Raw genomic sequence first — 10533 nt, 5'->3', positions numbered from 1 at the left:
AGCTGCTGAAAACAACAGCTATCAACTCAAAGAGTTTTATCCAAAACAATTGATGTAGAAGGTATGATGATAGTCAAAGCTTGGATACAATATCATTGTCTGCCCACTGGGAATAGATGACTTATTTTCTGTATCAGATGGTCCAGTTGGTATCTGATGGCACTACTACTTACCAGTATTCAATCAAGCTATTTCACACTGGTGCCTACTTCTGCTCTCAGGTGTTGCCTTGGGGATTTGCTTGAAATTGTGTGGCTGTAGACAGCTCTATGAGCCCTTAAATTTCTTTTGAAGCTGTCAGAAAGCAAGTCCCAATATAATCAGGGTGTGTTTTCCTTTGTGACATCATCAGCTTTTCTTGGGATCTCAAAGGACCCTACACATCAGGCCACTATTTGAATGTGTGTTGCTCCTTGTGGCAGGTACACTGTTCCAGTGCCCTGGGATTTCTGTAGCAGTCAGTACTGTATTGATTATAAATGGTGAAGTCCTAGTATCTTGCTAGAGTGAGCTGGCCAGGATGGTGGAGCTCTACCACCATTTCACAGGTTATAGACAGAAACCAGCAATGACCCCTCAGTAATAGTTGGAAAGTGTGACATGACACTGGGCTTCACTGTGTTGGTGAAGAAGATGTGAGGAAAATAAAAGGTAATTAATTTAATTACCTTTATATATAGAACATTAATACATATATATGCAAACACAATATTTCAATATAAATATATAATAAATAAATTGTATATATATTTTCCATAATTTGATTTCATTGGAAAGTCAAAATTCATATACTAAAGAATTTTTGTTAATAACAAAAATGATAAAGGGCACTGATTGGCTTTTGTGTCTCCACAACAGAGATTCTAACTTAACTTTTAACATTTGCTAAAATGGATGGGCTTAATTAACACTGGGACTCAAACCATAGTTACATCTGGGGGTCCCACTAAATTTAAATATTGTACTTCTATATTTTGCCTGTATAAAATACAAAAATGAGTATTCCTCAATTTAACTATGGCCATGCCTACACTTCCTGTAATCATATACCCCATTGCTATAAAATATTCTATGTTGGACTTAGATTCTCTGACACAGTATGTAATAAATTTAAATTAAAGTAAGTTTTTGGCACTTACAAATTGGATTGATAAAATGGGACCCCATAACCCCCCCAGTTAATAGTCAATATGGTCCAATGTAAGTTGAAATGGGCTCCTCAAGGATTAAAACTAAGTATATAAAACCTAATTACTAAAAGGATAATTCTCCCTACTGCTTTTCCATTTAGCAGCCAATCTTTCCCTGTTCCCAAATCTGAATATACACACACACACACACACACACACACAAAAGGTGCCGTACTATAGACTACTACAACCTTAATACTGTGGTCCTATTCATTAGGACCCCTATACTCAATAACTAATATTATTAACATTGTTGATTCAACCCAATCAACATCTGGTACATAGTTTGCTCTTACAGATTTGGCTAACCTGTTCCATTCAGTTTCTATTTCTACATCCTTTCACAGCTGCAGTTTGCCTCTGCCTTTGAAGAAGTACAATACACCTTTCTGGGTTACCCATGGGATACTTACCAACAGCTTTGTCATCACATACAATATTTGCAAACAAGATCTTAATGACATCCACTTTCTCCAGGAACACAGGTATGACATTACATTAATATCCTCATCCAAGGAGATTCATTGTATACAACCATTAAGATCAGTTAAGTCCAACATTTCTTAGTACTTCTGATTTTTGGTGGCAACATATTCCTCATTTACAAATTTTACTTCTAAATTAAAATCAATAGGCACTCCTGTGAGTGTCCTCAAAAAACTCCTTCACTGTAGAGGCTTTGAAAACCTTTTGGCCTGGTGCAGTAGCTCATGCCTGTAACCCCAGCACTTTGGGAGGCTGAGGCAGGTGGATCATTTGAGGTCAGGAGTTCGAGATCAGCCTGGCCAACATGGTGAAACCCGATCCCTATGAAAAATACAAAAATTAGCCAGGTGTGGTGGCATGCACCTGTAGTCCCAGCTACTTGGGAGGCTGAGGCAGGAGAATTTCTTGAACCTGGGAGACAGGGGCTGCAGTGAGCCAAGATCGTGCCACTGCACTCCAGCCTGGGTGACAGAGTGAAAATCCATCTCAAAAAAGAAAAAGAAAAAAATGAAAACTTGCTTCCAGGAGTCCTTGGACCACTGATAACTGCCATTGGTTGCCCCAGGGCTTCTTATGCAAGATATTGCCCCTCTTGGCTTTATGCTATACACCACTAAAACCACAAGTGCCTGGCTACCAACAGGGATCTCTTGAAAATAGAGACTTTCACAAACCCTAAATCTGTGATTCTCCATACCCAACTGCTCATTATGCTTTAAGTAATAGAAATGGCACCCTACAAACTTGGCATAGCTACCAAGGCCTCTCTAAGAGGAGCCAAACCTGGGCCTTCTGGTGTATGCTACCTGAAGGAGGGGTGGCTTCCCTGATCCTCAGTCCCTTAAAAGATGCCAGGGTCCTGGAGGAGGTCATCCTTACCCTATACCCCTTCTCTACCTGGGAAGCCCATTGGGAATAACTGATTAAATGATAATGAGAGGTGGCAAACTATGTGGACAGCACTGCTAACCATCATACATCATGGTACTTAGTGGAATGTTGCTTCTTTCCATCCGTTAGCCACAATGTCCCTGTGTTAGGACATTTTTTTTGCATCGCTATAAAGACTGGGTAATTTATAAAGAAAAGAGATTTTATTTTGGCCTATAGTTCTGCAGGCTGTACATGAAGCATGGTGTTAGCACCTGCTTCTGCTGAAGCTCAGAAAGCTTACACTCATGGCAGAAGGCAATGGGGAACAAGCATGTCACATGGCAAGAGAGAGAAGGGGGAGGTCCCAGACTCTTTTAAAGAACCAGATCTTGCATGAACTAACCGAGGGAGAACTCAGTTATCACGAAGGGGATGATGCTAAGCTACTCATGAGGGATCCACCCCCATGATCCAGCCACCTTCCACCAGATCCCACCTCCAACGCTGGAAACCACATTTCAACATGAAATTTGGAGGGGACATGCATCCAAGCCAAGTCATTATGACCCTGACCCCCCAAATCTCATATCCTTCTCACACTGCAAAATACAATCATCCCTTTTCAACAGTCTCCCAAGGCCTTACTTATTCCAACATTAACTCAATCAAAGGTCCAAAGTCTTATCTAAGACTTGAGGCCAAGCTCTTTCCACCTCTGAGCCTATTAAATAAAAAAATAAGTTATTTACTTCCCAAATGCAATAGTGGTACAGGCGTTGGTTATACATACCTGTTTCGAAAGGGAAAAACCAGCCAAAAAAAAAAAAAAAAGGAATGGGGGGCAGCAGGCTCCAAGTAAGTCCAAAACCCAGCAGGGCAGTCATTGAACCTTACAGTTTCAAAATAATCAACTTGGACTCCATGTCCCACATCCAGGGCACACTGGTACAAAGGGTGGGCTCCCAAGTCCTTGGGTAACTCTGTGTTGCAGGGTGCAGCCTCTGTGGCTGCTCTCACAGGTTGGAATTAATGACCTATAGTTTTTCCAGCTCAGGATGCAAGCTGCAAGTGGCTCTATTATTCTGGGGTCTGCAGGATGGTGGCCCTCTTACCACAGGTCCACTAAGCATTGGCCTGGTGGGGACTCTGTGTGGGGGCTCTAACCTCACATTTCCCTCTGGGAACTGCCACAGAAGGGATTCTCTGTGGAGACTGCCCCTGCAGCATGCTTCTGTCTGGACACCCAGGCATTCCAAAACATCCTCTGAAACCTAGAGGGAAGTTGCTGCACCTCTTTCACACGTGCATTCTGAACTCCTGCAGACTTAATACCATGTGGAAACAGCCAAAACTTATGGTTTGCACCCTCTGGAGCTTCATTCTGAGCTACACTTGGGCTCCCTTGAGCCAAGGCTGGAACTGGAGTGGCCAGGATGAGGCGAGCTGTCTCCCGGGGCTAAGCAGGGCAGCAGTGCCCTGGGCCTAGCCCCTGAAACCATTATCCTCCTAAGCATCTGAATCTATGGTGGTAGAGGCTGTTTTGAAGACTTCTGAAATGCCTTTGAGGCCTTTTTACCATTATCTTGAATATTAGCACTTGGCTCCTTTTTAGTCATGGTAATTTCTCTAGCTAGTGGTTGCTCCACAGCCGGCTTGGATTATTTTGTTACCACAGGACCAGGCTGCAAATTTTTCAAACTTTTACACTCTGTTTCCCTTTTAAATATGTTTCAACTTTAAGTCATTTCTTTATTACTATATCTGACTGTAGGCTGTTAGAAACAGCTAGGCCACGTCTTAAACACTTTGCTGCTTAGACATTTCTTCCACCAGATATGCTAGGTTATCACTCTTAAGTTCAGCCTTCCACAGATCCCTAGGATGTGAACACAATGTAGCCAAGCTCTTTGCTAGGGCATAACATGGGTTGGGCATAACATGCCCAATAAATTCCTCATTTCCATCTGAGACCTTGTCAGCCTGGTCTTCACTGTCCATATTTCTATCAGCGTTTTGGTCACAACCAAAGTTCCACATTTTAATTCGTCTTTCTGTCTTCTTCTGAGCCCTCCAAACTCTTCCAACCCCTGCCTCTTACCCAATTCCAAAGCCACTTACACATCTTTCATTGTCTTTATAGTAACATCCTGCTTTTGGTACCAATTTTCTGTGTTAGGCTATTTTTGCCTTGTTATAAAGGAATACCTGATGCTGGGTAATTTATAAAGAAAAGAGGTTTTATTTTAGTTCATGGTTTTGGAGGCTGTACATTAAGCATGGTGCTGGCATCTACTTCTGGTGAGGCATCAGGAAGCTTACAATAATGGCAGAGGTGATGGGGAGCCAAAATGTCACATGGTGAGAGCAAGAGCAAGAGAGACATGGGGTAGGTCCCAAACTCTTTTAAACAACCAGATTTCATGTGAACTAACTAAGGGGAGAACTCAGTCATTACCAAAGGGATTATGCTAAGCCATTCATGAGGGATCTGTTCCCATCATACAATCATCTTCCACCAGGCCCCACCTCCAACATGGGGAATCACATTTCAACATGAGATTTGGAGGGGACAAACATTCAAACCATATCAGTCCCTAATAAATGATGAAGACCAAGAAACAATGCACTTAGCCAAACTTCAGGCCATTGTGTTTGCACTAGATGCCCTGGTCAACAAATGGTTTCATCTTTACATTTATTATAAGCTATTAGGCCATTGCTTAAAAATTGTCCCCTTTAAGACAAAAAACAAAGACAAACCAAACAAAACCTCTGGGAATTTCTTCATTTATAGACACCCAAAGAATAAATCAAAATTACAAATCTCCATATGTTCTGAGGCCACAGTATAAGGCTTTGCTGGGATATTTCTTATTCCCTTCAAAGTTACAAGCATTACTACTACTAAAAAAAGGCACAAATTTCACTTATTAAAATATATCTTGCTAGGTTCTTGAAAAAGACATTCAATAGAACTTTCACATCCTTGATAGCTCCCACATAACTGCTTTGAGAGACACAATGATGCCCTCAAAAAACTTATTTTCTTTTCAAATTCCAAGACAACAAATAAACTAAGGTTCTCCAGTTTGTCCCAGGCCTTAACTACTTTTATATACATTTTTGATCTTGCCCCCATCCCACTAACACTGGAAGCCAGATGGAGGACTCATATTTTCCTAGGATTCATTACAATAGATTGCCCCACAGACCACGTATCTATTCATATAACCAGGGACCCATTTAAACCTAAACTTTCACCCTGAACAAAACCTTGTCAGGGGCAGCTGCACATTATTCTATTGATTATTGGTCTTATTACTACTACTGGTTTGGGTACTTTTATTGGTTTACAACCAGACATCCAAATCCTTCAGCAAATGATTGTTTCAGCCAATTATGCTAAATACTGTGTCCTACATTAACACAAATGGGTACCCACTTGAAAAGAATACCCAGTCCAACATTCCAGATGACATTGACCTGACCCAAAATCTCTCCACTGAGATGACATTACCTCAGATGACATCATCCTAACCCAAAACCTCGATGTTGTAGATGACTTCACTCTTTACACTAAACCTCCACCAAGGGATGCTCACAGACTGCCTTTCCTAAGGCAGAAAATGGACCCAGCACATTTTTACATATCCTTCTAAATTCATTGTCCGCTTATCCCGTGATCCTGGTATACTTCTTTTTCTGTGGTCAAATATATACCCTCACACTTCTATACCTAAAGAGAATTCTGGTACAGGTTATTAAAATTAATAGAGATTATTGCTTTCCTCAAGAGGCACCAATTCTATGTCATTAAACCCTTTAACTCCCTGAGGAGAGGACTTACCCACTCTCTGATGTCTTTCTCTACCACCTACCTCCAGCTTTCCATTCCAATCTCTTGCCCTGTGTCTCCACACACAACTACCACAACTACTCTTTTCCCTTACAGTCAATAGATCTCCACCACTCAACTCCAACTGCCTTACTTTTTGAGTATGATTCTAAGACATCATGAGATAAATTGCACTGAATGTTAATAATTTTATATTGCTTCAGTATTCCTTTTAAAATATAAATTTATTAATACTAGAAGCAGGGTTCAGGCCACCTTGACCCTGTTTTCAATACTGTATCCCACTTGAATGGCTCTAGTCAATGACAAGATATAAAAACACAGAAGCATCTCTCCCATCTAGCAGGCCAGACTACCTGCTTTTCTCCCACTTCCTTTAAATGGACCATTTAGACATTTGCTCAGGAACTTAAAGTGATCACCTCTCATTCACAATGTAACCTCCTGAAATTAGTGCCTATTTGTTTTAACCTACTGATTAAAGCTCTCCACAGGAAATTTGGATAATTCTGTGGGTCCAATAAAGGAATTGACCCAAAAGTCCCTTCTCTGTCTCTCTTCTTGCAGCCCCTGGCCTGTGTGTGTTTGCCTAGAGAAAGCATGCTATGTACCCCCCAGGATATGTGAGTATGAAAAACTTTTAAACTATTGCATTCTGATTGTGTCATTAAACTGCACCTGCAATCCAATCCCTAACAGTAAGACCACCTAGAGGAGACTCGTGCAGGTGGATCCCCTGCTGGTGCTCTCCTATATGGGCCTCTGGTGGCTGTTGAAAACAGTAGCTACCAATGAGTTATTAAAGAAATTCAAAGAGTTTAAATGAAAACAGGGAGTAAAATGTACTATTGTATCAAAGTTAGTTAAGTCATCAAAGTTAAGTTGTTATCAGCTTGAAATAGGCTGTCATACATATGAGATGTTCCATGTAAGCCGCATGGTAAATACAAAGCAAAAATCTTCAACAGAAGCACAAAACAAAACTAGAAAATATTCAAAGCATACTACTATTGAAAACCATCAAATCACAAAGAAAGACAGAAAGAGAGGAAGAAACAAATTCTTAATAAAACAACGAGAAAACAAGAAAATGGCAGTAATAAGTTCTTACCTATCAATAATTATCTTAAATGTAAATAAGTTAAATTCTCCAATAGAAAGAAAGAGAGACAGAATGAATAAGAAACAGGACCCAGTTATGTCTTGACTACAAGAGACCCACCTCAATTTTAAGGACACACATAGAGTAAAAGTGAAGGGATGGCAAAAGATATTCCATGTAAATAGAAACCACAAGAAAACAAGGGTAGCAACCAAATAAAACAGACTTTATGTCAAAAACCATCAAAAGAAGGGCATTATATAATGATAAATAAGCCAAATCTTTAAGAGAATAAGGCAATTGTAAAAATACCTTCATTCAACATTAGCACACATAAATATATAAAACAAATAGTAAAAAATCTGAAGAGACAGACTGCAATACAATAATAGAAGGAGACTTCAATACCTCACTTTCAACAATGAAAAGACCATCTGAACAGAAAAATGATAACTAAATATTAGACTTGAACAGCACTTTAAATTAAATGGATGTAACAGACCTATATGAAACAGTCCATGCGGTAACAACAGAATAGATATTATTCTCAAGAACAAACAGAACATTCTCCAGAATAGAACACATGTGAGGGCACAAAAAACAGCCTCAACAAATTCGAGAAGACTGAAATTATATTGAATATCATTTTTGACTACAATAGCCTAAAACTAAAAATCAGTAAGAGGAATTTTGGAAAAACTACAAATACATGGAAGTTAAACAAAATACTCCAGAACAATCAATGGGTCAACAAAGAAATTAAAAGAAAAATTTTAAATATCTTGAGATAAACAAAAATGGAAACAAAACAAACCAAATTTATGGGATACAGGAAAAGCAGTTATAAGAGGAAAGTTTATAGCAATAAATATCTAGATAAAAAACAAAACAAACTAAAGCAAAACAGAAAGATCACAAATAAACAACTGAATATTATACCTCAAGAAACTAGAAAAAGAAGAACAAACAAAGCTCAAAATTAGGATGAGGAAGGCTGTAATAAATAACATGGAGAGAAGAAATACATAACATGGAAACTAGTAAAACAATACATCCATGAAACTAAACTTTTTTAACTTTTAGGTTTAGGAGTACATGTGCAGGTTGTCATACAGGTAAACTGCATGTCACAGGAGTTTAGTGTGCAGATTATTTAGTCACACAGGTAGTAAGTATAGTACGTGATAGGTATTTTTAAAATCCTCTCTTTCTTCCTATCCTCCAACCTCAAGTAGGCCCCAGTGTCTGCTGTTTCCCTATTTGTGCCTGTGTGTTCTAATTTTTTAGTTCCCACTTGATAAGTGAGAACATATGGTATTTGGTTTTCTGTTCCTGTGTTAGTTTGTTCAGAATAATGGTGTCCAGCTCCATCCATGTTGCTGCAAAGAAAATGATCTCCTTCTTTTATATGGCTGCATAGTATTCCATGGTTTATATGTGTGACATTTTCTTTATCCAATCTACCATTGATGGGAATTTAGATTGATTCCATGTCTTTGCTATTGTGAATAGTGCCCTACTGAACATATGCATGCATGTGCCTTTATAGCAGAAGTAATTATATTCCTTTGAGTATATAACCAATAATGAGATTGCTGGGTCAAATGGTAATTCTGATTTAAGTTCTTTGAGAAATGGCCACACTGCTTTCCACAATGACTGAGCTAGTTTACACTCCTACCAGCAGTGTATAAGTGTTCTCTTTTCTCCACAACCTCGACCTTCGCCATCTATTTTTTCTTTTTTTTTGAGATGGAGTCTTGCTCTGTCACCCAGGCTGGAGTGCAGTGGCATGATCTCGGCTCACTGCAAGCTCTGCCTCCCAGGTTCATGCCATTCTCCTGCCTCAGCCTCCTGGTAGCTGGGGCTACAGGTGCCCACCACCATGCCAGGCTAATTTTTCGTGTTTTTAGTAGAGACAGGGTTTCATAGTGTTAGCCAGGACGGTCTCGATCTTCTGACCTCGTGATCCGCCCGCCTCGGCCTCCCAAAGTGCTGGGATTACAGGCATGAGCCACCCCGCCCAGCCATTTTTTTTTCTTTTCAATAATAGACATACTGACAGATGTGAGATGGTATCTCATTATTGTTTTGATTTGCATTTCTCTAATTTTGATGTTGAGAATTTTTTAACATGCTTGTTGGCCACATGTATGTCTTCTTTTGAAAAGTGTCCGTTCATGTCTTTTGACTACTTTTTAATGAGGTTGTTTCTTTTTTGCTTGTAAATTTCTTTAAGTTCCTTATAGATTCTAGATATCAAACCTTTGTCAGAAATACGGTGCGCAAAAATTTTTTCCCACTTTATAGGTTGTCTAATTACTCTGTTGATAAGTTTCTTTTGCTATGCAGAAGCTCTTTGATTAGGTCTCATTTGTCAAATTTTTATTTTTGTTGCAACTTCTTTTGGTGTCCTCATTATTAAATCGTTGCCAGGTCCTTGCCCCAGAATGAAATTTTCTAGGTTATCTTCTAGGAATTTCATAGTTTTAGTATTACATGTAAGTCTTTAATCCATCTTGAGTTGATTTTTGTATATAGTGTAAGGAAGGAGTCCATTTTCAATCTTCCACATGTAACTAGCCAGTTATCCCGGCAGCATTTATTGAATAGGGAGTCCTTTCTCCACTGCTTGTTTTGGTCAGCTTTGTGGATGGATGGATGTGTGTGGCATTCTTTCTAGAATCTCTAATATGTTCTGCTGGTCTATGTGCCTGTTTTTGTATCAGTATCAGTTTGTATCAGTTTTGGTTACTGTTGCCTTGTCATATAGTTTGAAGTCAGTTAACATGATGTCTCTAGCTTTGTTCTTTTTGCTTAGAATTGACTTGGCTATTTGGGCTCTTTTTGGTTCCATATGAATTTTGACCTAGTTTTTTCTAAGATTTTTTTTTTTTTTTTGACAGAGTCTCGCTATGTCAGTATGGAGATTATATCAGTAATAAGAAAGTCTTACATCAAAGAAAATCACAAGATCTCATGGCCTCATGGCTGAATTCTACCAAATGTTTAATGAAGAACTAATA

At 39.2% G+C, this 10533-nt stretch overlaps 1 long non-coding RNA gene across 1 annotated transcript in view; it reads left to right on the top strand.

Annotated features, from left to right (window-relative positions):
* The first annotated feature begins 475 nt into the window (after window positions 1–475).
* The window catches only part of LOC131382973 (uncharacterized), a 46979-nt gene continuing 36921 nt past the window's right edge, over window positions 476–10533 (top strand). The window contains exons 1-3 of the long non-coding RNA XR_009212610.1: window positions 476–651; window positions 1538–1675; window positions 6973–7028. This is a non-coding gene — a long non-coding RNA (uncharacterized LOC131382973). The remainder of the gene's footprint in view (window positions 652–1537; window positions 1676–6972; window positions 7029–10533) is intronic.

Source organism: Hylobates moloch, unplaced genomic scaffold (genome assembly GCF_009828535.3).
Source record: "Hylobates moloch isolate HMO894 unplaced genomic scaffold, HMol_V3 SCAFFOLD_3, whole genome shotgun sequence".
NCBI classification, from domain to species: Eukaryota; Metazoa; Chordata; class Mammalia; order Primates; family Hylobatidae; genus Hylobates; species Hylobates moloch.
Note: the sequence above shows the minus strand (reverse complement) of the source record. Positions and strands in the feature narration are given on the sequence as shown.